Below are 13,008 nucleotides of genomic sequence, written 5' to 3' on the forward strand. Positions count from 1 at the left end.
CTAATGACACACCTCAGAGTGTATAAAGATCTAAAGACACACCTCAGAGTGGTATAAAGCTCTAAAGACACACCTCAGTGTATATAAAGCTCTAAAGACACACCTCAGAGTGGTATAAAGCTCTAAAGACACACCTCAGAGTATAAAAAGCTCTAAAGACACACTTCAGAGTTGTATAAAGCTCTAAAGACAACCTGAGAATGTTATAAAGCTCTGAAGACGCACCTCGGAGCGGTATAAAGCTCTAAAGACACACCTCAGAGTGTATAATGCTCTAAAGACACACCTCAGTGTGGTATAAAGCTCCAAAGATGGACCTCAGAGTGGTATAAAGCTCTAAAAGACACACCTCAGAATGGCATAAAGCTCTAGAGACACACCTCAGAGTGTATAAAGCTCTAAAGACACACCTCAGAGTATAAAAAGCTCTAAAGACACACTTCAGAGTTGTATAAAGCTCTAAAGACAACCTGAGAGTGTTATAAAGCTCTGAAGACGCACCTCGGAGCGGTATAAAGCTCTAAAGACACACCTCAGAATGGCATAAAGCTCTAGAGACACACCTCAGAGTGTATAAAGCTCTAAAGACACACTTCAGAGTGTATAATGATCTAAAGACACACCTCAAAGTAGTATAAAGCTCTAAAGATACACCTCAGAGTTTATAAGCTCTAAAGACACAACTCAGAGTGGTATAAAGCTCTAAAGACACACCTCAGAGTGTATAAAGCTCTAAAGACACACCTCAGAGTGGTATAAAGGTCTAAAGACGCACTTCAGAGCGGTATAAAGCTCTAAAGACACACTTCAGAGTGTATAAGGCTCTAAAGACACACCTCAGAGTGGTATAAAGCTCCAAAGATGGACCTCAGAGTGGTATAAAGCTCTAAAGACACACCTCAGAGTGTTATAAAGCTCTAAAGACGGACCTCAGAGTGGTATAAATCTCTAAAGACACACCTCAGAGTGTATAAAGCTCTAATGACACACCTCAGAGTGTATAAAGATCTAAAGACACACCTCAGAGTGGTATAAAGCTCTAAAGACACACCTCAGAGTATATAAAGCTCTAAAGACACACCTCAGAGTGGTATAAAGCTCTAAAGACACACCTCAGAGTATAAAAAGCTCTAAAGACACACTTCAGAGTTGTATAAAGCTCTAAAGACAACCTGAGAGTGTTATAAAGCTCCAAAGATGGACCTCAGAGTGGTATAACGCTCTAAAGACACACCTCGGAGTATTTAATCTCTAAAAACACACCTCAGAGTGGTATTAAGCTCTAAAGACACACCTCAGAGTGGTTTAAAGCTCTAAAGATGCAACTCAGAGTGGTATAAAGCTCTAAAGACACACCTCAGAATGGCATAAAGCTCTAGAGACACACCTCAGAGTGTATAAAGCTCTAAAGACACACTTCAGAGTGTATAATGATCTAAAGACACACCTCAGAGTAGTATAAAGCTCTAAAGACACACCTCAGAGTTTATAAGCTCTAAAGACACACCTCAGAGTGGTATAAAGCTCTAAAGACACACCTCAGAGTTTATAAGCTCTAAAGACACACCTCAGAGTGGTATAAAGCTCTAAAGACACACCTCAGAGTGGTATGAAGCTCTAAAGATGCACCTCAGAGTGGTATAAAGCTCTAAAGACACACCTCAGAGTGGTATAAAGCTCTAAAGACACACCTCAGAGTATATAAAGCTCTAAAGACACACCTCAGAGCGGTATAAAGCTCTAAAGACACACCACAGAGTATATAAAGCTCTAAAGACACACTTCAGAGTGTATAAAGCTCTAAAGACACACCTCAGAGCGGTATATAGCTCTAAAGACACACCTCAGAGTGGTATAAAGCTCTAAAGACACACCTCAGAGTGTATAAAGCTCTAAAGACACACTTCAGAGTGTATAAATATCTAAAGACAAACCTCAGAGTGTATAATGATGTAAAGACACACCTCAGAGTGGTATAAAGCTCTAAAGACACACCTCAGAGGTTAGAAAGCTCTAAAGACACACCTCAGAGCGGTATAAAGCTCTAAAGACACACCTCAGAGTGGTATAAAGCTCTAAAGATGGAACTCAGAGTGGTATAAAGCTCTAAAGACACACCTCAGAATGGCATAAAGCTCTAGAGACACACCTCAGAGTGTATAAAGCTCTAAAGACACACTTCAGAGTGTATAATGATCTAAAGACACACCTCAGAGTAGTATAAAGCTCTAAAGACACACCTCAGAGTTTATAAGCTCTAAAGACACACCTCAGAGTGGTATAAAGCTCTAAAGACACACCTCAGAGTGTATAAAGCTCTAAAGACACACCTCAGAGTGTATAAAGCTCTAAAGACACACCTCAGAGCGGTATAAAGCGCTAAAGACGCACTTCAGAGCGGTATAAAGCTCTAAAGACACACCTCAGAGTGTATAAGGCTCTAAAGACACACCTCAGAGTGGTATAAAGCTCCAAATATGGACCTCAGAGTGGTATAAAGCTCTAAAGACACACCTCAGAGTACATAAATCTCTAAAAACACACCTCAGAGAGGTATTAAGCTCTAAAGACACACCTCAGAGTGTTATAAAGCTCTAAAGACGGACCTCAGAGTGGTATAAAGCTCTAAAGACACACCTCAGAGTGTATAAAGCTCTAATGACACACCTCAGAATGTATAAAGATCTAAAGACACACCTCAGAGTGGTATAAAGCTCTAAAGACACACCTCAGAGTATATAAAGCTCTAAAGACACACCTCAGAGTGGTATAAAGCTCTAAAGACGGACCTCAGAGTGTATAAAGCTCTAAAGACACACCTCAGAGTGAATAAAGCTCTAAAGAAACACCTCAGCGTGTATAAAGATCTAAAGACACACCTCAGAGTGGTATAAAGCTCTAAAGACACACCTCAGTGTATATAAAGCTCTAAAGACACACCTCAGAGTGGTATAAAGCTCTAAAGACACACCTCAGAGCGGTATAAAGCTCTAAAGACACACCACAGAGTATATAAAGCTCTAAAGACACACTTCAGAGTGTATAAAGCTCTAAAGACACACCTCAGAGCGGTATATAGCTCTAAAGACACACCTCAGAGTGGTATAAAGCTCTAAAGACACACCTCAGAGTGTATAAAGCTCTAAAGACACACTTCAGAGTGTATAAAGATCTAAAGACAAACCTCAGAGTGTATAATGATGTAAAGACACACCTCAGAGTGGTATAAAGCTCTAAAGACACACCTCAGAGTTTAGAAAGCTCTAAAGACACACCTCAGAGCGGTATAAAGCTCTAAAGACACACCTCAGAGTGGTATAAAGCTCTAAAGATGCAACTCAGAGTGGTATAAAGCTCTAAAGACACACCTCAGAATGGCATAAAGCTCTAGAGACACACCTCAGAGTGTATAAAGCTCTAAAGACACACTTCAGAGTGTATAATGATCTAAAGACACACCTCAGAGTAGTATAAAGCTCTAAAGACACACCTCAGAGTTTATAAGCTCTAAAGACACACCTCAGAGTGGTATAAAGCTCTAAAGACACACCTCAGAGTGGTATAAAGCTCTAAAGACACACCTCAGAGTATATAAAGCTCTAAAGACACACCTCAGAGCGGTATAAAGCTCTAAAGACACACCACAGAGTATATAAAGCTCTAAAGACACACTTCAGAGTGTATAAAGCTCTAAAGACACACCTCAGAGCGGTATATAGCTCTAAAGACACACCTCAGAGTGGTATAAAGCTCTAAAGACACACCTCAGAGTGTATAAAGCTCTAAAGACACACTTCAGAGTGTATAAATATCTAAAGACAAACCTCAGAGTGTATAATGATGTAAAGACACACCTCAGAGTGGTATAAAGCTCTAAAGACACACCTCAGAGTTTAGAAAGCTCTAAAGACACACCTCAGAGCGGTATAAAGCTCTAAAGACACACCTCAGAGTGGTATAAAGCTCTAAAGATGCAACTCAGAGTGGTATAAAGCTCTAAAGACACACCTCAGAATGGCATAAAGCTCTAGAGACACACCTCAGAGTGTATAAAGCTCTAAAGACACACTTCAGAGTGTATAATGATCTAAAGACACACCTCAGAGTAGTATAAAGCTCTAAAGACACACCTCAGAGTTTATAAGCTCTAAAGACACACCTCAGAGTGGTATAAAGCTCTAAAGACACACCTCAGAGTGGTATAAAGCTCTAAAGACGCACTTCAGAGCGGTATAAAGCTCTAAAGACACACCTCAGAGTGTATAAGGCTCTAAAGACACACCTCAGAGTGGTATAAAGCTCCAAATATGGACCTCAGAGTGGTATAAAGCTCTAAAGACACACCTCAGAGTACATAAATCTCTAAAAACACACCTCAGAGAGGTATTAAGCTCTAAAGACACACCTCAGAGTGTTATAAAGCTCTAAAGACGGACCTCAGAGTGGTATAAAGCTCTAAAGACACACCTCAGAGTGTATAAAGCTCTAATGACACACCTCAGAATGTATAAAGATCTAAAGACACACCTCAGAGTGGTATAAAGCTCTAAAGACACACCTCAGAGTATATAAAGCTCTAAAGACACACCTCAGAGTGGTATAAAGCTCTAAAGACGGACCTCAGAGTGTATAAAGCTCTAAAGACACACCTCAGAGTGAATAAAGCTCTAAAGAAACACCTCAGCGTGTATAAAGATCTAAAGACACACCTCAGAGTGGTATAAAGCTCTAAAGACACACCTCAGTGTATATAAAGCTCTAAAGACACACCTCAGAGTGGTATAAAGCTCTAAAGACACACCTCAGAGCGGTATAAAGCTCTAAAGACACACCACAGAGTATATAAAGCTCTAAAGACACACTTCAGAGTGTATAAAGCTCTAAAGACACACCTCAGAGCGGTATATAGCTCTAAAGACACACCTCAGAGTGGTATAAAGCTCTAAAGACACACCTCAGAGTGTATAAAGCTCTAAAGACACACTTCAGAGTGTATAAAGATCTAAAGACAAACCTCAGAGTGTATAATGATGTAAAGACACACCTCAGAGTGGTATAAAGCTCTAAAGACACACCTCAGAGTTTAGAAAGCTCTAAAGACACACCTCAGAGCGGTATAAAGCTCTAAAGACACACCTCAGAGTGGTATAAAGCTCTAAAGATGCAACTCAGAGTGGTATAAAGCTCTAAAGACACACCTCAGAATGGCATAAAGCTCTAGAGACACACCTCAGAGTGTATAAAGCTCTAAAGACACACTTCAGAGTGTATAATGATCTAAAGACACACCTCAGAGTAGTATAAAGCTCTAAAGACACACCTCAGAGTTTATAAGCTCTAAAGACACACCTCAGAGTGGTATAAAGCTCTAAAGACACACCTCAGAGTGGTATAAAGCTCTAAAGACACACCTCAGAGTATATAAAGCTCTAAAGACACACCTCAGAGCGGTATAAAGCTCTAAAGACACACCACAGAGTATATAAAGCTCTAAAGACACACTTCAGAGTGTATAAAGCTCTAAAGACACACCTCAGAGCGGTATATAGCTCTAAAGACACACCTCAGAGTGGTATAAAGCTCTAAAGACACACCTCAGAGTGTATAAAGCTCTAAAGACACACTTCAGAGTGTATAAATATCTAAAGACAAACCTCAGAGTGTATAATGATGTAAAGACACACCTCAGAGTGGTATAAAGCTCTAAAGACACACCTCAGAGTTTAGAAAGCTCTAAAGACACACCTCAGAGCGGTATAAAGCTCTAAAGACACACCTCAGAGTGGTATAAAGCTCTAAAGATGCAACTCAGAGTGGTATAAAGCTCTAAAGACACACCTCAGAATGGCATAAAGCTCTAGAGACACACCTCAGAGTGTATAAAGCTCTAAAGACACACTTCAGAGTGTATAATGATCTAAAGACACACCTCAGAGTAGTATAAAGCTCTAAAGACACACCTCAGAGTTTATAAGCTCTAAAGACACACCTCAGAGTGGTATAAAGCTCTAAAGACACACCTCAGAGTGTATAAAGCTCTAAAGACACACCTCAGAGTGTATAAAGCTCTAAAGACACACCTCAGAGCGGTATAAAGCTCTAAAGACACACCTCAGAGTGGTATAAAGCTCTAAAGACGCACTTCAGAGCGGTATAAAGCTCTAAAGACACACCTCAGAGTGTATAAGGCTCTAAAGACACACCTCAGAGTGGTATAAAGCTCCAAATATGGACCTCAGAGTGGTATAAAGCTCTAAAGACACACCTCAGAGTACATAAATCTCTAAAAACACACCTCAGAGAGGTATTAAGCTCTAAAGACACACCTCAGAGTGTTATAAAGCTCTAAAGACGGACCTCAGAGTGGTATAAAGCTCTAAAGACACACCTCAGAGTGTATAAAGCTCTAATGACACACCTCAGAATGTATAAAGATCTAAAGACACACCTCAGAGTGGTATAAAGCTCTAAAGACACACCTCAGAGTATATAAAGCTCTAAAGACACACCTCAGAGTGGTATAAAGCTCTAAAGACGGACCTCAGAGTGTATAAAGCTCTAAAGACACACCTCAGAGTGAATAAAGCTCTAAAGAAACACCTCAGCGTGTATAAAGATCTAAAGACACACCTCAGAGTGGTATAAAGCTCTAAAGACACACCTCAGTGTATATAAAGCTCTAAAGACACACCTCAGAGTGGTATAAAGCTCTAAAGACACACCTCAGAGTATAAAAAGCTCTAAAGACACACTTCAGAGTTGTATAAAGCTCTAAAGACAACCTGAGAGTGTTATAAAGCTCTGAAGACGCACCTCGGAGCGGTATAAAGCTCTAAAGACACACCTCAGAGTGTATAATGCTCTAAAGACACACCTCAGTGTGGTATAAAGCTCCAAAGATGGACCTCAGAGTGGTATAAAGCTCTAAAGACACACCTCAGAATGGCATAAAGCTCTAGAGACACACCTCAGAGTGTATAAAGCTCTAAAGACACACTTCAGAGTGTATAATGATCTAAAGACACACCTCAGAGTAGTATAAAGCTCTAAAGATACACCTCAGAGTTTATAAGCTCTAAAGACACACCTCAGAGTGGTATAAAGCTCTAAAGACACACCTCAGAGTGTATAAAGCTCTAAAGACACACCTCAGAGCGGTATAAAGCTCTAAAGACACACCTCAGAGTGGTATAAAGCTCTAAAGACGCACTTCAGAGCGGTATAAAGCTCTAAAGACACACTTCAGAGTGTATAAGGCTCTAAAGACACACCTCAGAGTGGTATAAAGCTCCAAAGATGGACCTCAGAGTGGTATAAAGCTCTAAAGACACACCTCAGAGTGTTATAAAGCTCTAAAGACGGACCTCAGAGTGGTATAAATCTCTAAAGACACACCTCAGAGTGTATAAAGCTCTAATGACACACCTCAGAGTGTATAAAGATCTAAAGACACACCTCAGAGTGGTATAAAGCTCTAAAGACACACCTCAGAGTATATAAAGCTCTAAAGACACACCTCAGAGTGGTATAAAGCTCTAAAGACACACCTCAGAGTATAAAAAGCTCTAAAGACACACTTCAGAGTTGTATAAAGCTCTAAAGACAACCTGAGAGTGTTATAAAGCTCCAAAGATGGACCTCAGAGTGGTATAACGCTCTAAAGACACACCTCGGAGTATTTAATCTCTAAAAACACACCTCAGAGTGGTATTAAGCTCTAAAGACACACCTCAGAGTGGTTTAAAGCTCTAAAGATGCAACTCAGAGTGGTATAAAGCTCTAAAGACACACCTCAGAATGGCATAAAGCTCTAGAGACACACCTCAGAGTGTATAAAGCTCTAAAGACACACTTCAGAGTGTATAATGATCTAAAGACACACCTCAGAGTAGTATAAAGCTCTAAAGACACACCTCAGAGTTTATAAGCTCTAAAGACACACCTCAGAGTGGTATAAAGCTCTAAAGACACACCTCAGAGTTTATAAGCTCTAAAGACACACCTCAGAGTGGTATAAAGCTCTAAAGACACACCTCAGAGTGGTATGAAGCTCTAAAGATGCACCTCAGAGTGGTATAAAGCTCTAAAGACACACCTCAGAGTGGTATGAAGCTCTAAAGATGCACCTCAGAGTGGTATAAAGCTCTAAAGACACACCTCAGAGTGGTATAAAGCTCTAAAGACACACCTCAGAGTATATAAAGCTCTAAAGACACACCTCAGAGCGGTATAAAGCTCTAAAGACACACCACAGAGTATATAAAGCTCTAAAGACACACTTCAGAGTGTATAAAGCTCTAAAGACACACCTCAGAGCGGTATATAGCTCTAAAGACACACCTCAGAGTGGTATAAAGCTCTAAAGACACACCTCAGAGTGTATAAAGCTCTAAAGACACACTTCAGAGTGTATAAAGATCTAAAGACAAACCTCAGAGTGTATAATGATGTAAAGACACACCTCAGAGTGGTATAAAGCTCTAAAGACACACCTCAGAGTTTAGAAAGCTCTAAAGACACACCTCAGAGCGGTATAAAGCTCTAAAGACACACCTCAGAGTGGTATAAAGCTCTAAAGATGCAACTCAGAGTGGTATAAAGCTCTAAAGACACACCTCAGAATGGCATAAAGCTCTAGAGACACACCTCAGAGTGTATAAAGCTCTAAAGACACACTTCAGAGTGTATAATGATCTAAAGACACACCTCAGAGTAGTATAAAGCTCTAAAGACACACCTCAGAGTTTATAAGCTCTAAAGACACACCTCAGAGTGGTATAAAGCTCTAAAGACACACCTCAGAGTGTATAAAGCTCTAAAGACACACCTCAGAGTGTATAAAGCTCTAAAGACACACCTCAGAGCGGTATAAAGCTCTAAAGACACACCTCAGAGTGGTATAAAGCTCTAAAGACGCACTTCAGAGCGGTATAAAGCTCTAAAGACACACCTCAGAGTGTATAAGGCTCTAAAGACACACCTCAGAGTGGTATAAAGCTCCAAATATGGACCTCAGAGTGGTATAAAGCTCTAAAGTCACACCTCAGAGTACATAAATCTCTAAAAACACACCTCAGAGAGGTATTAAGCTCTAAAGACACACCTCAGAGTGTTATAAAGCTCTAAAGACGGACCTCAGAGTGGTATAAAGCTCTAAAGACACACCTCAGAGTGTATAAAGCTCTAATGACACACCTCAGAATGTATAAAGATCTAAAGACACACCTCAGAGTGGTATAAAGCTCTAAAGACACACCTCAGAGTGTATAAAGCTCTAAAGACACACCTCAGAGTGGTATAAAGCTCTAAAGACACACCTCAGAGTATAAAAAGCTCTAAAGACACACTTCAGAGTTGTATAAAGCTCTAAAGACACACCTCAGAGTGGTATAAAGCTCCAAATATGGACCTCAGAGTGGTATAAAGCTCTAAAGACACACCTCAGAGTACATAAATCTCTAAAAACACACCTCAGAGAGGTATTAAGCTCTAAAGACACACCTCAGAGTGGTATTAAGCTCTAAAGACACACCTCAGAGTGGTTTAAAGCTCTAAAGATGCAACTCAGAGTGGTATAAAGCTCTAAAGACACACCTCAGAATGGCATAAAGCTCTAGAGACACACCTCAGAGTGTATAAAGCTCTAAAGACACACTTCAGAGTGTATAACGATCTAAAGACACACCTCAGAGTAGTATAAAGCTCTAAAGACACACCTCAGAGTTTATAAGCTCTAAAGACACACCTCAGAGTGGTATAAAGCTCTAAAGACACACCTCAGAGTTTATAAGCTCTAAAGACACACCTCAGAGCGGTATAAAGCTCTAAAGACACACCTCAGAGTGGTATGAAGCTCTAAAGATGCACCTCAGAGTGGTATAAAGCTCTAAAGACACACCTCAGAGTGGTATAAAGCTCTAAAGACACACCTCAGAGTATATAAAGCTCTAAAGACACACCTCAGAGTGGTATAAAGCTCTAAAGACACACCACAGAGTATATAAAGCTCTAAAGACACACTTCAGAGTGTATAAAGCTCTAAAGACACACCTCAGAGCGGTAAAAAGCTCTAAAGACACACCTCAGAGTGGTATAAAGCTCTAAAGACACACCTCAGAGTGTATAAAGCTCTAAAGACACACCTCAGAGTATATAAATCTCTAAAAACACACCTCAGAGAGGTATTAAGCTCTAAAGACACACCTCAGAGTGTTATAAAGCTCTAAAGACGGACCTCAGAGTGGTATAAAGCTCTAAAGACACACCTCAGAGTGTATAAAGCTCTAATGACACACCTCAGAGTGTATAAAGATCTAAAGACACACCTCAGAGTGGTATAAAGCTCTAAAGACACACCTCAGAGTATATAAAGCTCTAAAGACACACCTCAGAGTGGTATAAAGCTCTAAAGACACACCTCAGAGTATATAAAGCTCTAAAGACACACTTCAGAGTTGTATAAAGCTCTAAAGACAACCTGAGAGTGTTATAAAGCTCTGAAGACGCACCTCGGAGCGGTATAAAGCTCTAAAGACACACCTCAGAGTGTATAATGCTCTAAAGACACACCTCAGTGTGGTATAAAGCTCCAAAGATGGACCTCAGAGTGGTATAACGCTCTAAAGACACACCTCAGAATGGTTTAAAGCACTAAAGATGCAACTCAGAGTGGTATAAAGCTCTAAAGACACACCTCAGAATGGCATAAAGCTCTAGAGACACACCTCAGAGTGTATAAAGCTCTAAAGACACACTTCAGAGTGTACAATGATCTAAAGACACACCTCAGAGTAGTATAAAGCTCTAAAGACACACCTCAGAGTTTATAAGCTCTAAAGAGACACCTCAGAGTGGTATAAAGCTCTAAAGACACACCTCAGAGTTTATAAGCTCTAAAGACACACCTCAGAGCGGTATAAAGCTCTAAAGACACACCTCAGAGTGGTATGAAGCTCTAAAGATGCACCTCAGAGTGGTATAAAGCTCTAAAGACACACCTCAGAGTGGTATAAAGCTCTAAAGACACACCTCAGAGTATATAAAGCTCTAAAGACACACCTCAGAGTGGTATAAAGCTCTAAAGACACACCACAGAGTATATAAAGCTCTAAAGACACACTTCAGAGTGTTATAAAGCTCTAAAGACACACCTCAGAGTATATAAAGCTCTAAAGACACACTTCAGAGTTGTATAAAGCTCTAAAGACAACCTGAGAGTGTTATAAAGCTCTGAAGACGCACCTCGGAGCGGTATAAAGCTCTAAAGACACACCTCAGAGTGTATAAAGCTCTAAAGACACACCTCAGAGTGGTATAAAGCTCCAAAGATGGACCTCAGAGTGGTATAAAGCTCTAAAGACAGACCTCAGAGTATATAAATCTCTAAAAACACACCTCAGAGTGGTATTAAGCTCTAAAGACACACCTCAGAGTGATATAAAGCTCTAAAGACGGACCTCAGAGTGGTATAAAGCTCTAAAGACACACCTCAGAGTGTAAAAAGCTCTAAAGACACACCTTAGAGTGTATAAAGATCTAAAGACACACCTCAGAGTGGTATAAAGCTCTAAAGACACACCTCAGAGTGTATAAAGCTCTAAAGACACACCTCAGAGTGGTATTAAGCTCTAAAGACACACCTCAGAGTGTTATAAAGCTCTAAAGACGGACCTCAGAGTGTATAAAGCTCTAAAGACACACCTCAGAGTGAATAAAGCTCTAAAGAAACACCTCAGCGTGTATAAAGATCTAAAGACACACCTCAGAGAGGTATAAAGCTCTAAAGACACACCTCAGAGTGTATAAAGCTCTAAAGACACACCTCAGAGCGGTATAAAGCTCTAAAGACACACCTCAGAGTGAATTAAAGCTCTAAAGATGCAACTCAGAGTGGTAAAAAGCTCTAAAGACACACCTCAGAGTGGTATGAAGCTCTAAAGATGCACCTCAGAGTGGTATAAAGCTCTAAAGACACACCTCAGAGTGGTATAAAGCTCTAAAGACACACCTCAGAGTATATAAAGCTCTAAAGACACACCTCAGAGCGGTATAAAGCTCTAAAGACACACCACAGAGTATATAAAGCTCTAAAGACACACTTCAGAGTGTATAAAGCTCTAAAGACACACCTCAGAGCGGTATAAAGCTCTAAAGACACACCTCAGAGTGGTATAAAGCTCTAAAGACACACCTCAGAGTGTATAAAGCTCTAAAGACACACTTCAGAGTGTATAAAGATCTAAAGACAAACCTCAGAGTGTATAATGATGTAAAGACACACCTCAGAGTGGTATAAAGCTCTAAAGACACACCTCAGAGTTTAGAAAGCTCTAAAGACACACCTCAGAGCGGTATAAAGCTCTAAAGACACACCTCAGAGTGGTATAAAGCTCTAAAGATGCAACTCAGAGTGGTATAAAGCTCTAAAGACACACCTCAGAATGGCATAAAGCTCTAGAGACACACCTCAGAGTGTATAAAGCTCTAAAGACACACCTCAGAGTTTATAAGCTCTAAAGACACACCTCAGAGTGGTATAAAGCTCTAAAGACACACCTCAGAGTGTATAAAGCTCTAAAGACACACCTCAGAGTGTATAAAGCTCTAAAGACACACCTCAGAGCGGTATAAAGCTCTAAAGACACACCTCAGAGTGGTATAAAGCGCTAAAGACACACCTCAGAGTGTATAAGGCTCTAAAGACACACCTCAGAGTGGTATAAAGCTCCAAAGATGGACCTCAGAGTGGTATAAAGCTCTAAAGACACACCTCAGAGTATATAAATCTCTAAAAACACACCTCAGAGAGGTATTAAGCTCTAAAGACACACCTCAGAGTGTTATAAAGCTCTAAAGACGGACCTCAGAGTGGTATAAAGCTCTAAAGACACACCTCAGAGTGTATAAAGCTCTAATGACACACCTCAGAATGTATAAAGATCTAAAGACACACCTCAGAGAGGTATAAAGCTCTAAAGACACACCTCAGAGTATATAAAGCTCTAAAGA

The sequence above is a fragment of the Eucyclogobius newberryi genome, unplaced genomic scaffold, assembly GCF_026437365.1.
Source record: "Eucyclogobius newberryi isolate DKJ021-1_F unplaced genomic scaffold, fEucNew1.0.hap1 SCAF_1, whole genome shotgun sequence".
Taxonomy (NCBI): Eukaryota; Metazoa; Chordata; class Actinopteri; order Gobiiformes; family Gobiidae; genus Eucyclogobius; species Eucyclogobius newberryi.